We start from the raw sequence: 18459 nt of genomic DNA, 5'->3' as shown, positions 1-18459 counted from the left end.
CAGCATACGATCTGAAAGTTTTTTCCAATGTTTTGCTTGCCTTCTAATGTATAATGGTGAGTTTTCTGAAATAATGTCCATAAATGTTTGGTAATCGATATTTGTTTTATGGGTGTTTTTGTATTTGTGATCAGAACATTTCTAAACCATGAGATCGCATTAATATGTATATTAATATTATATATTAATTATATATAATTATGTATATAATGTTATGTATTATTGTGTATATATGTATATGTATTGTGTATGTGTATATGTATATGTATATATAATACACAGTATGCAATATATATATATAACTATATACATACTGTTAGCCCTAGCTTTGCTTGGTGGTACAGGACCACAAATATATGCAAGCTGAATTGGAGAAAATAATAATACATGAGGAAACCATGGACACCATGGACCAATTATTGGACACCATTGGTCACTGATCATTTATGTAGTAATGTGTTAATCCGTGGACTGGAGCGTTAATAGTGAAGCTTGTACTTTATGCAATTACTATGACAACTGAAATTTGAACTGTACTGTTGGGTAACAGAATTCATGCATGTCAGACAGTGCAAAGTAAGGGCTACCTCTATGTAATATAATAAGCAATAACATTTCTTTTTGAAATATTATTACACGTAATTTTATTAACTAGGACTTCAAAATTAATTGGCCTTCAGAGATCAGGCTGGTACCATAAGAACACCAGTTATACAACAGAAAGTCATGTGAAGAATGTAGGTTATGTCCCAACTAAATCCAAACACTTTTTGCAAGCATTGCTGCTGAATAAACATTTAGATACCACTTTCCCCATTTATTCTAAATAATCCATACTTTTTTGTCCATACTTTTTGTTATATTTGTGAGGATGAATACAATTGATATTTTTAAAAAATACAGCTTTAAAAAATCTTAATAAATATTACAATTTTATTTTTAGACACATGTAATTTATGAAACACAAAATTTTAAGTATATATTGCGAATATTTTCCTAAGTATAAATTCTGATTATTATTGGTATGGAAAAACAATTATTTGGTTTTTTTTTTGCTATTTGAACTCCTTTTAGTGTGAATAATTCTCAGTTGCTTTTAATGATAGTGAGTTTTCCAGGTAGAAAAATATACATTCTGAATATTAACTGTCGCTCTTCTTTGATGAATATTTAACTTATATTTTGTCTAATTGTATTAGGCATACTTCACTGATAACAGTCTTGTCTTATTTGAAACTCTCATAGGAATGTCTCTAATGTGGAGATTTAAATAGTATGTTACATCCAGTATCTTAATGTTAGTCAATTACTATTATGGCATTTTACCAAGTAAGTGTTGGGTGTTTGGTCAGTATCTTTAAGTGCATGATGGTGGTATACAAATGGTTTTCCTAACACTAAACTGTCCTTGCACTCGCAGAATAAACCCTACTTGTGCATATCGTATTTTATTGTACAGAACATTAGATTAATTTTATTTTTGCTGAGTATTTGCATCTCTCTTCGTAAGTGGCAATTTCACCATTTTTTTAGGAGCTAACTTTCTTGGATTACTAAAATGTTTGTAACATAATAAAATATATAAGAATATTATTTATTCCTTCTTAGAAGAGCTTTTTTTCTTTTTAAGATTTTATCTGACAAAGAGAGAGAAAGCACAAATAGGGGGAGTGGCAGGTAGAGGAAGAGGAAGAAACAAGGTCCCGCTGAGCAGGAAGCCCTATGGAGGGCTCCATCCCAGGACCCTGGGGTCATGACAAGAGTTGAAGGCAGATGCTCAACCAACTGAGCCACCCAAGAAGCCCCCTTAGAAGAATTTAAAACAGAATTATTTCTCCCCTGATAATATTTTTTAAAGATTTTATTTATTTATTTGAGAGAAAGAAAGCACAAGTATGGAGGGGCAGAGGGAAAGGGAGAAGCAGACCTTCCCTTGAGCAGTGAGCCCAACACTGGGCTTGATCCCAGCACACCAAGATCATGATCTGAGGCATCCTTAACTGACTGAGCTATCCAGGCACCCCTCTTCCCTGACAAATTTAAACAACCAACTAGCAACCATTCTAGAGTATTTTTAAGTTATAATTTTATATAATGTTTTAAATTCCTACCATATTTTCTGTCATGTTCAAATGTTTCTATCTAATCTAATACCTATATCATCGGATGCCTGAGCTATCTGTCAGAGTTTTCACTTTTGCCTAGGGTTTTATAACTTTAAAAACTTATCTGAATCATTTGCTTTAATAACCTAAATCCAGGCAGCCCGGGTGGCTCAGTGGTTTAGTGCCCTTCAGTCCAGTGCGTGACCCTGGAGATCCGGGATCGAGTCCCACTTTGGGCTCCCTGCATGGAGCCTGCTTCTCCCTCTGCCTGTGTCTCTCCCTCTCCCTCTCTCTCTCTCTCTCTCTCTCTCTCTCCATATCTCTCATGAGTAAATAAATAAAGTCTTAAAAAAATAACCTAAATCCAAACATTTTTATACTGTACTTTGGCTTTTTTTCTTTGTCACAGTTGCCAGAATTTTCTATTTTAATAACTTTGTCAAAGAACTAAAATTTGGAATTAATTTTAGTGTTTTTCTCTCTGCTCTAATTCATTAGTTTTCACTTATACAACCATAACATGGAAACTTGTGGCATATTTTGGAAAAATATTTGAAAAAAATCTCTGTGGGGTGGCTGGGTGGCTCAGGCAAGCATCCAACTCTTGATCTCAGCACAGGTCTTGATTCTTGGGGTCCTGAGTTTAAGCCGCATGTTGGTCTCCACCCTGGATGTGGAGCCTGTTTAAAAAAAAAAAAAAAAAAAGTAAGATCTATCTCATAAGGAGACTTATGCCTGGCCTATAAATAACTCCTTCAACTTAAATATAAGAACTAAACAACCCAATAATTTTTTTAATAAAGCAAAAGACATGGACAGAAACTTTACTCAGAAAAAAAATGATAAGGATAGCATACAAGTATATGGAAAGACTTTCAACATCATTACTCATTAGGGAACTACAAATTATAACTACGATAAGATACCACTACAGACCAATAGAATATTTTAAATTCAAAAGACTGGCAATACCAAGTACTAAAGAAGATGCAAATTGTGAATAAACTGGAACTTTAATACATTGCTTGTAGGAATACAAAAGGGTACAACTGGATTCTGGCCTCTGAGTCATTCTAATTTTTCCATAATAGACCATGCACATTTGCAACTGAGTAGCTTTTTCCATTTTCTCCTTGCCTATGAAATTCTTTAAAGCCCTTTATATAGTTGAAAGTGTCTACCAGGCATGTCCATAAGATTCTTACAAGGAATCTGATCCTGCATAAAGGTCTAAGTGATGGATTTATTAATATTAGTTTTATGACATATATACTATGATCCATCTTGGTAAATGTTTCATGCACACCTGAAAAGGATATGTATTCTGTTGTTCACTGGGTTGATCTGTAAACATCAATTAGATTGACAGATGATAGTATTAGTTAAGTCATCTATATGCTTACTAATTTCCTGCCTGCTTGTTCTGTCCATCACTGAGAAGTCTGAGTCTAAAACTGTCATTGTGGATTTGTCCATTTCTACTTCCAGAGCCATCTGGTTTTGCTTCATGTATCTGAAGCCCTGTTGATGAAGACATGCTTGGGGCTGTTACATATTCTTGAAGACCTACCACTTCGTTACATGATGTCTCTTTTATCATAACTTGACAATATTCCTCGCTCTTAGGTTTACTTGGACCGAAATTAACATAGCTACTTCAGCTCTCAGTTGGTGTCTGTGTGATAGATCTTTCTCAATCCTTTACTTTTTAACACATTTGTTTACATATAAAGTGTGTTCTTATAGATAGCATAGAGAGTGTCTTGCTATTTTATCCAATCTGATAAATTATCTTTTTAATTTGTAGGTTTAGACTAATCATATTTAAAGCAGTAATTGGGGACAGTTGGGTGGCTCAGTGGTTAAGCTTCTGCCTTCAATTCAGGGTGTGATCCTGGTGTCCCGGGACCGAAGCCCACATCGGGCTCCCTGCATGGAGCCTGCTTCTCCCTCTGCCTGTGTCTCTGCCTCTCTCTTTCTATGTCTCCCATGAATAAATTAATAAATAAAATCTTTTTTAAAAAAAGTAAAGCAGTAATTGATTTCACTAGACTGAAATGCACCATTTTTCCCCAGCTGTTTTCTAATTTTTCCACTTGTGTATTCTTTCTTTTGGCTTCTTTGTCTGACTTCTCTGAGTTTCACTGAGCATTTTAAATTATCTGATTTTATTTACTCTGTTGATTCATTCTTTATAACTCATTTGTTAACAATTTTAGTAACTGTGCTAGGGCTTACAACATAAATATTTGAATAATCTGCACCTACCTTCAAATAATATTATAAGGCTTCCCATGTGTTGTAAAAGACTCGTAAGTGTCCTACAAATTACTCCTTCCCATCTTTGATATTATTGTTGTCATACATCTCATTTTTTAAATAAACTATGAAAACACAGTGCATCAAAATTATTTTAGCTTTAAATATTCATTTCTCTTTTAGATTAAAAAAGATTTTATTTTAGCTTTATTTTCTTATTTTTGGTACTCCTCATTTTTTGTATAGTTTCCAGTTTCTAATCTATATTATATTCCATCTGCCTGAAGAACTTTAATATCTCTTGTGCATTATTATGCTATGAATATATTCCTTCAGGTTTTCTTTCTTGTTTCAGAAGCTTAACTTGAATAATATTTTCAGTGAGGACAGAACTTTAGTTTGAGATTTTTTTTTCTTTAAGTACTTTGAAGATGTTACTCCATTGTCCTCTTGCTTATATTGTTCCAGATGAGCAACTGCTGTATAATTCTTACCCCTGTTCTTCTGTAGAAACCTGTCTTTTTTTCCTATGGCTACCTTCAAGATTTTCTCTTTGTTTTAGTTTTCAGCTTTGAATGTTATGTGCCTAATTGTGGAATTTTTTTTTTTTTTTTTTTTTTTTTTTTTAGTGTTTATCCCGGTTGGCGTTCTGTGAGTGTCCTACATTTGTGGTTTCAATGTCTGTTACTAATTTAGGAAAATTGTAAATGATTATTTCCTAAAATATTTTTTCTTCCTCTTCTTTCTGATTTTTTCCTTCCAGGAAAAAATTGTTTGAGATTTCAATTACTCAAACAGTCCAATAACTCAATTACACATTAGATTGCCTGATAGTGTCCCAGCTCTTGGATGTTTTATTCTCTCTCTCCCCTCTCCATCTCCTTCGTTTGTCTCTCTCTGTCTCTGTCTTTGTCTCTCTCTCTCACACACACACGTGCAAGTGCACACAAACACACACATATTCACACATTTCAGCATGGACCATTTCTCCTGACCTATCTTCAAGCTTACTGACTCTTTCCTTACTTCTGTCAAGTCTTCTGAGGAGCATTCTTCATCTTTATTACTCTATTTTTGAAATCCAGTAATTCCATTTGATTCTTTCCTAAAATTTCCATCTGATCTGCTAAAATTTCCTATTTTAGAAATAGGTCTCACATGTCCTATTTCTCTCAGGTGCAAAACATTTTTTTTTCTTTTTTCTATTCTTCTCCCCAAGCTGTAGTTGGTTTCTACCAGCTCTCTCTGGTGACAGTTTTTGTTCTCCTTCCCTCTCAGATTAAGGTTTTCAATCTCTAAAGGAGACAGATAAGATGTGTCTGGATAGACTTTTTAGTAGCTGCAGCTATTCTCCTCCAACCAGCACCACAGGATGCACTTTCTTAATAATCTCACTGGTCTTCCCTGGGAGTACCTGATGTGGTTTCTGGAGAAGAAATCTGAAAAGGGATGCAAAGCCCCCTATTCACATTTTCCTAGAACATTCACAATTTCAGGCTAGCTTTCAGCAATCTGTTAAAAGTTTGTAGCTGAATCCTGTTTCTGTCTGAATGACCACAAATAATAGTTGCCCCAAATAAGCACATGCTGAAGTTCTATTTCTCCATACAGCCTCCTATCTCTTTCCAGATTTTGTGTTAGGTTTCTGCCCTGTGGCTTAAGTTCTCAGGTGGGTCAAGAACAGTCTTTGATTAAGTCCCAATAGTTCATTTTTGCTTTTGTTTCCCCTGCCTTCATAGATGTATCTTGCAAGAAGTTGCTGTGGCCAAGGTCAAAAAGGGCGTTTGCCTGTGTTCTCCTCTAGGATTTTGATGGATTCTTGTCTCATGTTTAGATCTTTCATCCATTTCGAGTTTATCTTTGTGTATGGTATAAGAAAATGGTCTAGTTTCATTCTTCTGCACGTGGATGTCCAATTTCACCAGCACCATTATATTGAGGAGACTGTCCTTTTTCCAGTGGATAGTCTTTCCTGCTTTGTCAAATATTAGTTGACTATAGAGTTGAGGGCCTATTTCTGGGTTCTCTATTCTGTTCCATTGATCCAGGTGTCTGATTTTGTGCCAGTACCACACTGTATTGATCAAGATAAAAAGCTTCTGCACAGCAAAAGAAGCAGTCAACAAAACTCAAAGACAGCCTACAGAATGGGAGAAGATATTTGCAAATGACATATCACATAAAGGGCGAGGATCCAAGATCTATAAAGATCTGAACACCCAAGAAACAAAAAATCCAATCATGAAGTGGGCAAAAGACATGAACAGAAATTTCACCAAAGAAGATATACACATGGCCAACAAGCACATGAGAAAATGCTCCGCATCACTGGCCATCAGGGAAATACAAATCAAAACCACGATGAGTGAGAATGGGGAAAATTAACAAGACAGGAAACAACAAATGTTGGAGAGGATGTGGAGAAAGGGGAACCCTCTTGCACTGCTGGTGAGAATGTGAACTGGTGCAGCCACTCTGGAAAACTGTGTGGAGGTTTCTCAAAGAGTTAAAAATAGATCTGCCCTATGACTCAGCAATTGCGCTACTGGGGATTTACCCCCCAAATACAGATGCAGTGAAAAGCCGAGACACCTGCACCCCAGTGTTTATAGCAGCAATGTCCACAATAGCCAAACTGTGGAAGGAGCCTTGGTGTCCATCGAAACATGAATGGATAAAGAAGATGTGGTCTATGTATACAATGGAATACTACTCAGCCATTAGAAATGACAAATACCCACCATTTGCTTCAATGTGGATGGAACTGGAGGGTATCATGCTGAGTGAAGTACATCAATTGGAGGACAAACATTATTTGGTTTCACTCATATGGGGAATATAAAAAATAGTGAAAGAGATTATAGGGGAAAGGAGATAAAAGGAGTGGGAAAAATTAGAGAGAGTGACAAAATATGAGAGATTCCTAACTCTGGGAAATGAACAAGGGGTAGTGGAACGGGAGGTGAGCAGGGGGATGGGATGACTGGATGATGGGCACTGAGGAGGGCACTTGACGGGATGAGCATTGGGTGTTATACTATATGTTGGCAAATCAAACTCCAATACAAAATACAAAAAAAAAAAAAAAAGAACAACCTTTGACTTGCAGGTTGTCCAATGTTTTTCGTCGTTTTAAGGGTAGTAACCTAAAGCTCTCTTCTCTGAGCAAAACCAAGAAATCTCTGCAGGATTCCAAGCTTTACTTTGTGTGTCCTATAATAATGGGATATGAGGGCCTGAAGCATTGTTTTTAATTGTGTAATACTGGACAAAACATAAATATCTATGGGTAAATAAATCATAAGAGAGCCTTATGAAGCACAGCTATACAGCAATAAAATGAAGAAAATATGTTTATGTGGATATAAAATTTATAGGTCTCAGAAATGTATCTTCAAATGAGAAATGAGTTATACAGAAAGATATTGAAGAAAGCATTTGCAGTAGGCACTACAACAAAGACATATATGACATCAGATACCTATTTTTGTTTCATGTAAATATCTAATAACAGTAAAAACAGTAAGGATTGAGAGGTTACATACAACTTATTTATACATTTTATTAAATTAATTTGTGGATTTCATGGACCTTTCAAGACTGAATTGATTTCCAGAAAAACGAAATACCAAGAAAGAGATTACCTCAACTTGTATCCATCCTTCTATATCCCAAATGCCTAGAGTCCATATTTTCCTTTTCCACTTTCCTGATTTGGCTTGGAATACTCCATGTTCTTCCACCATTCTTTGTCTCACTAAAAATCAATGGTTCTCATTTTTTTACTAATACCTTGATAGGATTCCTTTTTTAAAATATTTTATTTATTTATTCATGAGAGACAGAGAGAGAGAGAGAGAGGCAGAGACACAGGCAGAGAGAGAGGGAGAAGCAGGCTCCATGTAGGGAGCCCGACGTGGGACTCGATCATGGGTCTCCAGGATCAGGCCCTGGGCTGAAGGTGGCGCTAAACCACTGAGCCTCCTGGGCTGCCCGATATTTCCTTTCTTTAAAACATTAATGATTTGTTTATACCCTCTATTTCAATCTCTTTTGTTTGAAAATACATTTCCTACTCCCTTTCTTTTATAAACCCTTATAGTAAATAGCACATTAATGAAAAGCTGCCCATTTGGATGCCCTCTCCTTCCTCTGTTTCGTCTTTTGAGGCACTAATGAACTCATTGTTCAATACTTAGCGATGCTCATTGGCTCTGTTAGCTTTTTAGGACTCTACTTTTCAATATTTAATATTGAAGAGAAAATCTAAACAAAATTAACTCAACTTTGCACTATGATTTGTCATGATGTCACACTTAGGTGTGTGACATGTATTAAGAGTTAACCCAAGTTTTTAATTTTACATGGTGGTGAAATTGACTGCTCCTACATTTTATGGAAAAATTTTTTCCATTGAAATAATACATTAATAGTTTGTAATTAAGATAATGCAGGTTTGTTTTTCACTTTGAGAAAATTTCATTTGCTACAGTCCATTTACATGATATTGTCAGCTTAGAATGAATAAGATGTAATATATATGGTAAAATATTGAAACCATTTCCCTCTTGGTTTCTGTTTAATGTTGAAAATATGAAACTGGAGGCAGTTTTAACTCCTTTTCCTCACACTCACACTTCCCAGACTGTCAGTTTAGGCTATTTTCCAAGCTATGCCGTAAATTCAAGCTGACTTGGGAGCCTTTGGACCATTGCAATGCTCTTTCTATCCAATTTGCAGAAACATTCATGCCTAAGGCCCTTAGCCTGCAAAAGCTAATTTGGGATTGATGTGACAGGAATTCTAAGCTCTTGCTGGAAATGTAAGAAATAAAACATGCAATGGGAGCAAAGAATGGAGAAGATTAAAGCAGTATTTACTGACTTTCTCTTGACTGCCTCCATATACAATCTAGTTTCTACTTTTTTTTATATTTCACTCTAAGTTTAACCATACAAATTTTGATTTTTATATGTAAATTTTTAAAAATATTTATTTTTGGCAGTGGCAATCAACTGAACAAAACCTAAATATTGGAATGGTAACATAACACAGTAATTAACATCGGCTATTGAGTAAGAAACATAAATACTATGGCCAAATTATTTAAACAATCCTAGACTCAAATTCTGCATCTGTGAAATGGGAACTACAGTAATACCTAAGTCATAGCATTGTGTAAATTTATGCTGAGAATTCTCCACCTCTCTTCCCTTTCCTTCACACACAGAACAATTTTTCAAGTTTCACACTTCTGCTCTGTATCCCCAGAGAACTGATCCCCAAGGATTCAATTACATGGGATCCCTTGCCTTAAATCTTTAATTGGATTCAGTTAAGGAGAGACACAAGACATCTAAAAATAGAAAAAAAAAATAGATCAAGATACTTCCCTTTCTGCTACAGACTGTAACAGAATTTGTGCCCCCTCCAAATTTATATGTTGGAATCCTAATCCCCTAATGTGATAATATTTGAAGGTGGGGCTTTGGGGAAGGGATTAGGTCATGAGGGTGGAACCTTCATGAATGGAATTAGTGCCCTTACAGAAGAAACTTCAGAAAACTCCCTTACCTCTTCTATTGCACAGTAAGAAGGAGGCTTTCATGAACCAGAAAGCAGGTTCTCTCCAGACACCGAATCTGCCAGCACCTTGATCTTAGATTTCTCAGCCTCAAGAACAATCATAAATAACTTTCTGTTATTTATAAGCCACTCACTCTCTGGTATTCTGTTACAGCAGGCCAAACTGACTAAAATATCTTCTCCAGCCTAATTTAGCACTGTGGTTCCAGCAGGGATTGTGTCCCATGACTTCTCCAACTCCTGCTAGAAGCTCTCCTCCGGTAACAGATCTTAGATTCCAGTAGCATCACTTTCTTTCCTTGTCCCTTTAGATTTGGGGGTTGTAATGTTATCCTAGTACAACTAGACCCTAGGAACCTCAACATCATTCATTTATTCCCTAACTCTGTCCATACCTTTGGGAATATTTTTTTCATCCCAAAAATAGCACTAGTAAAAAAGACCTAGCTAATTTTGTGTTTTGGGGTTTTGATAGATATGAACTTGCTAATTTTATGAATAATAGGCATGTTTCCTCTCAACTTTCATCTATCTATTCAATATTTAATTTTTTATTCAGGATTCTTCTAACACTCAGATTATTTACATGTCCTTTTTATGAATATTTTCTATTTTTGTTATTTTTTTTCTATTGAGAAGCAGTAGACAGAATTGCAAACAGACCTTTAGGTACACAAATATCATGAGTTTGAAGAAGAAAGGGCTAGTAATTTTTATTATTATTTTTCATGCCTTATCTAACTTGATCATTTATTCTTCTTGAACCTGGAAATGCTTTGAGAAACACTTTTTTAGGGGACAGTATATGATCACACACACACACACACAGTCACACATGTCTTAGGTCACAATTTATAAAAACCATCCTAATGATCTTTCCTAAGTGATCTCACACATTGAAGATCACTCTCAGTTTGCAATAAAGCCAAGTTATCCCATCAATAGTTTTCAGTCTTTTTCGCATTCCTTCTTTTTTTTTGTATATTTTTTTATTGGAGTGTGATTTGCCAACATATAGTGTAACACCCAGTGCTCATCCCATCAAGTGTCCCCCTCAGTGCCCATCACCCAGTCACCCCAACCCCCTGCCCACCTCCCTCTCCACCACCCCTTGTTCATTTCCCAGAGTTAGGAATCTCTCATGTCCTATCTCCCTCTCTGATATTTCCCACTCATTTTCTCTCCTTTCCCCTTTACTCCCTTTCACTATTTTTTATATTCTCCAAATGAATGAAACCATATAATGTTTGTCCTTCTCTGACTGACTTACTTCACTCAGCATAATCCCCTCCAGTTCCATCCACGTCGAAGCAAATGGTGGGTATCTGTCATTTCTAATGACTGAGCAATATTCCATTGTATACAGAGACCACATCTTCTTTATCCATTCATCTTTTGATGGGCACCGAGGCTCCTTCCACAGTTTGGCTATTGTGGACATTGCTGCTATAAACATTGGGGCACAGGTGTCTCGGTTTTCACTGTATCTGTATCTTTGGGGTAAATCCCCAGCAGTCAATTGCTGGATCGTAGGGCAGATCTATTTTTAACTCTTTGAGGAACCTCCACACAGTTTTCCAGAGTGGCTGCACCAGTGCACATTCCCACCAACAGTGCAAGAGGGTTCCCCTTTCTCCACATCCTCTCCAACATTTGTTGTTTCCTGTCTTGTTAATTTTCCCCATTCTCACCAGTGTGAGGTGGTATCTCATTGTGGTTTTGATTTGTATTTCTCTGATGGCCAGTGATGCGGAGCATTTTCTCATGTGCTTGTTGGCCACGTGTATGTCTTCCTCTTTTCACATTCCTTCTTGAGATAAGAGTAGACAGCTCTAGTAGACACAGGTGCCTTAGGCTCCTGGGAAACCATCCAATGTCTCCTCCAACTCTCTTGGTTCTACAGTAGCCGAATAAATTATTTTCCTAGAACTTTAAGAACTGTGAACCCCCCTCCCATATTATCATGACTAAAAGTAAAGGCAAGAGAAAAGAAGAATTGGAACTGTCATTTGAACCACAGGCTTTTAGAGCAGCATTGCTGTTTTAGCAGATGCCAGTGCCTTGTATTAACCGTGACAGAAGTTGTATGTCCTGAGCCAAATGAGAAAATAAATGTTTACTATCTAGCTGGAAAGCTGAAAACCAAAGGCAGGGGGTGGAAGGCAAGTAGACAGAAAACTATGGATGAAGGCAATGCCATGGAGATGAGTTCAATAAATCTGTGCACATCTACATTCATATAAATCAAAGTAACTCAACCAGGCAGATGTTCTGTATTTGTTCCTATTGGGTGTCAGCACTTTTTTTGAGGAAGCAGGCGGAAACTAACCTAACTTTATCAAAATTACTAATTCTCCAAATGTACATTCTGTGGTCTCTCAAACTTCCAGGTCTGAAATTCTTATATTTCTCAGAAGAGACCAAAATTAATCTGGGAACACCAATATGGTAAATAAAGGAATCCTTGGACTACTAAACAAACATAGTATAGGGTGTACTTTGAAAAAACTGGTAGGATTCTGTTAGGCTCCTGGATCCTTGTGGAACAGTATAAGAAAGGGTAACTGTAGTCCTAAATTAACAGGGTGTTCCTGGCATTATTCAAAGAAAAGCACAATGTTGGAACAGCTCCAATGGAATCGACATAATTGCTCTAGAGAATATCTAAACCAACCAGGTCTCTATAATTTTTCTAGTTTTAAACAGCCCTTGAGAGACTTGAAGCTCCCAGAAACTTCAAGCCAACTCACCTTCTAGGTTGAATGTGAACATGTACCCAAATATTTGTCACATATGGACAGACAGAAGCTCTAAAAATAACTTTCGAAAATATGAAGAAGCATGAAACACCAGATCCATTATATAAGTATATAAATTAAGGTGACCATACACTTGACAGAAACCAATACCCTTATAAAAGTGAAAAGTGAAGTTCCTAATAGTTATTTCATGACAATAGGTATAAAATATGTCCATTCTGAGCAAATCAGGATTTATGATCACCCAACCATAATTCAACATGGCTTAGACTGTGGAATTTGCAAGAAGAAGCCATAGAATTGAGACTAGTGATACAGATGGTGACAAATTATCAAGGGTCTTGAGCACCCAAGATATTTGGACTTTCTCTATAGATGCCGGGAAACCATTCTTTAGTCCTCTAATTTGACAGATTAGATGCCCTATCAATGTTTTTTTTTTAATAAATCTAAAAATCAAAGGCAAATATATTCGTCAGTTCTATCAGTCTCCTAAGTGTTTTAGGTTCCAGAAATTTATTGCACCTACTTCACACAAAGCATGGTACTTGGGTGAGGAGAGAAATGCAAATAATCATGACAGTCGCTTGCTTCCAGGGAAAAAAATAATGATTTACTTAAACCAACTATGTTTACTACACTGCAGAATAAGCTAAGTTAGATAAGACAATAAAAGCAGCGTCTCTGTTTTCTATACAGTATAGGATTCTTTTTTCTTTTTAAAGACATTATTTATTTATTTATGAGAGACACAGAGAGAGGAAGAGACACAGGTAGAGGGAGAAGCAGGCTCCCTGCAGGGAGCCCGATGTGGGACTCGATCCCAGGACTCTGGGATCATGCCCTGAGCTGAAGGCAGACGCTCAACCACTGAGCCACCCAGGCATCTCTAAATAAGAGCTTACTAAAATGGTTAGTTGAACTAACCATGTGAACCCTAATTATTGTCATAAGCACAGGCATTCCCAATAAGAATTATATTAGATATTAGAGTAAAATGCCTTGATTATTTGTAGCCCCATTGTTTGCAATATATAACACCCAGTTAAAACCCGGCATGCAGACAGCTGATTGAAAAATTGTGTTGGCCCAGGCAGCTTTATCAGAATATATTTTCTTTTTAATTTTTATTTTCCCATGAAATCCAGTCTACAGAATCAATTGTTTCCAAGTGCACAGGTATAATCCAATTCCTAACGCATAGCAATTTAATGTGGGGGAGTTCCTTATGAAAGCAGTTTTCTGAGAAATATAATGGGCTACAAAGATTGTTCCTAAGCAGTACATAAAAGGCATGAGGTTGTTGTACCTTTGGGAACAACAAGATAAACACACCTGTCATCTGAAATTATACCTGTCACAATACAATGAAACAGTGCACATGGATTTTTCCTCCAGACTGTGATACTTAGCTTTTCTACTTCTTTGTAAATACTACTATAATTCCTTGATTTAAAATATGAACTTCCAAAATTTCAGGGCTTAGTCGTGTTGCTAGTTGCTCCAAAACAAAATAATAAAAATGAAGGGAAAGCCATCATTATAAATTAAACAAATATGGTGTATCCCAAATACAACCCAGTTATTTCCAGAAATTTGAATACATAAGAGCTTGAAGTATTGGCTAAGAGTTTAGTTTCAGCCTATATATTCAAGGTAGGTGTTAGTCTTGTCCTTCGAAGGTATGGATATTCATAACGCATTTTATGAAGCTTATAAATAATATATTGAATTTGGTGTCTTCTTCAATTCAACTGAACATGTCACAGATATGTACCAAATTAATCAGATTTTTAAAGTTCCCAACTGGAAAGTAGGCATCCTTTAAAACTTCATGGATATATTTATCCTGATTTAATGCAGTAAGTGATAATATAGCAGACTAAAACATTAATAAAATTGTAAAGTTTATACTGTTAAAGAACTTGCAGGAGCTAGGCTTTTTCTGCTACTGCATTCCACAGAGAGTAAAATAAACTAAGATACTGAGGTTAGAGAAAGATTGACCAGCAAATTAATCTCTGACAAAAATCAAGATTAACCTAGAGGTCTTCAGAATCCTGATTTAGGATTCCACCAGTTAGGAACGGATATGTGTGAGTGAGTGAGAGAGAGAGAGAGAGAAAGACTTCACATTGAATATTAAATATCAAATGATACTTAAAGTCTCAAGAACATAATAAATTTGTTGTTCATGGATTACAATTTTACATCCATTATTACATCTAATCAGCTATATTTTGGTTGTTTCTTTAGTTGTCAAGAATGAACATCTGAAACTATTATACATGCATGACTCTTATAATATGACTCCAATATGAAATATAAAAATCCAATAATAGTTTCCATTTACTTAATAATAATAATGGCTTATAATCAAGATGATAGGGCAGCCCCTGTGGCCCAGCAGTTTAGTGCTGCCTGCAGCCTGGGGTGTGGTCGGAGGCTCCGGATCGAGTCCCACGTTGGGCCCCCAGCATGGAGCCTGCTTCTCCCTCTGCCTGTGTTTCTACCTCTCTGTGTGTGTGTGTCTCTCATGAATAAATAAATAAAAATCTTTTAAAAAAATTAAGATGATACTTATCATTTAAAATCATCTTCAAAAATCAATATACAGAAATCCACTACATTTCAAATTTTATTTTATTTAAATTCAATTAATTAACATATAGTTTATATTAGTTTCAGAGGTAGAGCTCAGTTATTCATCAGTTGCATATAAGACTCAGTGCTCATTACATCACATGCCCTCCTTAATGCCCATCCCCCATCCCCACTCTCCTCCCCTCCAGCAACCCTATAGTTTGTTCCCTATAGTTAAGAGCATGTTATGGTTTGTCTCCCTCTCTGATTTTGTCTTATTTTTCCCTCCCTTCCCCTATGATCCTTTGTTTTGTCTTAAATTCCACATATTCGTGAAATATATTTATCTTTCTCTGACTTATTTCACTTAGCATAATACCCTCTAGTTCCATTCACATCATTGTAAATGGTAAGATTTCATTTTTTGCTGGCTTAGTAATATTCATACACACATACACACACACACACATCTTCTTTATCTGTTCATCTAGCAGTGAACATCTGGGCTCTTTCCGTAGTTTGACTATTGTGGACATTGCTGCTATAAACATTGGGGTGCAGCTGGTTTTCTATACACTAATAATGAAGTAACAGAAAGAAATATTAAGAAAACAGTCCCATTCACAACTGTATCAAAAATAATAAAAAACTTAACCAAGGAGGTGAAAGATCTATACTTTGAAAACTATAAAACATTGCAGAAAGAAATTGAAGATAATATAAAGAAATGGAAAGATATTCCATGCTCATGTACTGGGAAAACAAATACTGATAAAATGTCTATATTATCCAAAGTAATCTGCAGATTTAATGCAATCACTATCAAAATATCAACATCATTTTTCACAGAACTAGAACAAATAATCCTAAAATTTGTAAGAAACCACGAAAGACCTTGAATAGCCAAGGCAATCTTGAAAAAGAAGGATGAAACTAGAGGTATCACAATCCCAGATTTTAAGATATACTATACTAGTAATCAAAACAGCATGAGACTGGTACAAAAATAGACACATAGATCCATGGAACAGAATAGAGAACCCAGAAATACTTGATTTGATTATATGGTGAATTAATCTTCAATAAAGGAGGCAAGAATATGCAATGGAAAAATGACAATCTCTTCAACAAATGGTCTTGGGAAAACTAGGCAGCTACATGCAAAAGAATAAGACTGGACCATTTTCTTACACCACATACACAAAAGTATACTCAAAATTAATTAAAATCCTATATGTGAGACCAGAAAGTATAACATTCCTAGAAGAGAGCATAGGCAGTAATTTCTTTGACATTGGCCATAACAACACTTTCTTAGTTATGACTTCTGAGGCAAGAAAAACAAAAGCAGAAATTAACTATTGGGACTACATCAAAATAAAAACCTTCTACAAAGCAAAGCAAACAATCAACAAAACTAAGACAACCTACTGAATAGACGATATTTGCAAATGACATATTTGATAAAGTGTTAGTATATAAAATATATAAAGAACTTACACAACTCAACACTAAAAAACCAAAGAATTCAATTAAAAAATGGGCAGAAGACATGAACCAACATTTCTCCAAAGAAGACATACAGATGGCCAACAGTTACATGAAAAAAAAAGTTCAACATCACTTTTTATCAGGGAATTGCAGATCAAAACCACAATGAGATACCACCTCACAACTGTCAGAATGGCTAAAATCAAAAACACAAGTTTTACAAGGAGTGGAGAAAAAGGAACCCCATGCACTGTTAGTGGAAATGCAAACTGGTATAGGCACTATGGATAACAGTATCGAAGTTCCCCCCAAAAATAAAGATAGAATTATCATATAACCCAGTAATTCCACTACTGGGTATTTACCTAAAACATATGAAAATACAAATTCAAAAATATATATGTACCCCTATATTTATTGCATTATTTAAAATAGCCTAATTTTGGAAACAGCCCAAGGATCCATCAACAGATGAATGAATCAATATGAGGTAGTACAATGGACTATTAGCCATAAAAAAGAATGAAATCTTGCCATTTACAATGACAGGGATGGATCTAGAGGGTATAATGCTAAGTGGAATAATTCAGAGAAAGATAAATACTGTATGATTTCTCTCACATGTGGAATTTAAGAAACTAAACCAATGAATAACAAAAAAGAGACAAACAAACAAAATAACAGACTCTTAAATATGGAGAACACAGATGGTTACCAGAGGGGAGGTACATGGGAGGATGGGTGAAACAGGTGAAGGGGATTAAGAGTACACTTAGTGTGATGAGCACCAAGTGATGCATAATTGTTGAATATTGTATTCCTGAAACTAATATAACACTGCATGTTAATTATACTGGAATATTAAAATATTTAAAAAATTTTAAAAACAAATCATCTTCAATATAGATAATGTAAATTAAAATGCTATTACATATCTGTTAATTTTATAATGACCCAAACATATATGTGTACCATTTTTCTCCATTCTAACCATAGGAAAAATGGGTTCCTAACAAAATACATTTAAGTAAATAACTAACGATGTATTGTTATGTTTTAATCAAGGTGATAGAAATGAGTTAATGGCCCAAGACAGGAAATGCCAAAACTTCATGAAACCCCCCTCACACACTAGCAAGAACAAGGCAATTCAACACTGACTGTCCAAATAGTGGATTAATAAATGAACTAAACAATGCATTAATTAATGTTCTCAGCGGACTTCTTTCCCCAAACTTATAAGCCAAGCCAGCATTTGCCCAATAGTTATGATTTTAGTACATGTCTGTACTAGCTGAATCTACCTTGGTGAGCTTGGCCTGAATTCTCACCTCCTTCAGTGGGGCAGATGTCTACCACAGATGGCTTTCTACCATTTTTGGTGAAGAAAAGGCCAATTCTGTATAAGATTTATAAAGCTGTATAAACATAGTTTATTAAGCCCTTTGGGGTGAAAGTTACTATATAAATGTAAAATATTCAAGCACTTAATCCAAAGTACCTTTTTATATCCTCTGTCAAGCCGAATAAACAAAAATGCAAAAGAACATAATATATCACTGCTGGAATATCCATCAAAAATAGCCACAACTTTTCCATTTTTGGTCGATTCTATTTGTACAACCCTAAGTTCCAAAGATTTCCAAATGTTTGTTGAAATGTTATGCCACCCCTTC

The 18459-nt window shown here is 35.6% G+C and overlaps 1 long non-coding RNA gene across 1 annotated transcript in view; it reads right to left on the bottom strand.

Moving 5' to 3' along the window:
- Positions 1-281: 281 nt before the first annotated feature.
- The window catches only part of LOC140604434 (uncharacterized), a 207788-nt gene continuing 189610 nt past the window's right edge, over positions 282-18459 (bottom strand). The window contains exon 4 of the long non-coding RNA XR_012007323.1: positions 282-2785. This is a non-coding gene — a long non-coding RNA (uncharacterized lncRNA). The remainder of the gene's footprint in view (positions 2786-18459) is intronic.

The sequence above is a fragment of the Canis lupus genome, chromosome 15 (assembly GCF_048164855.1).
Source record: "Canis lupus baileyi chromosome 15, mCanLup2.hap1, whole genome shotgun sequence".
Lineage (NCBI taxonomy): Eukaryota > Metazoa > Chordata > Mammalia > Carnivora > Canidae > Canis > Canis lupus.
Note: the sequence above shows the minus strand (reverse complement) of the source record. Positions and strands in the feature narration are given on the sequence as shown.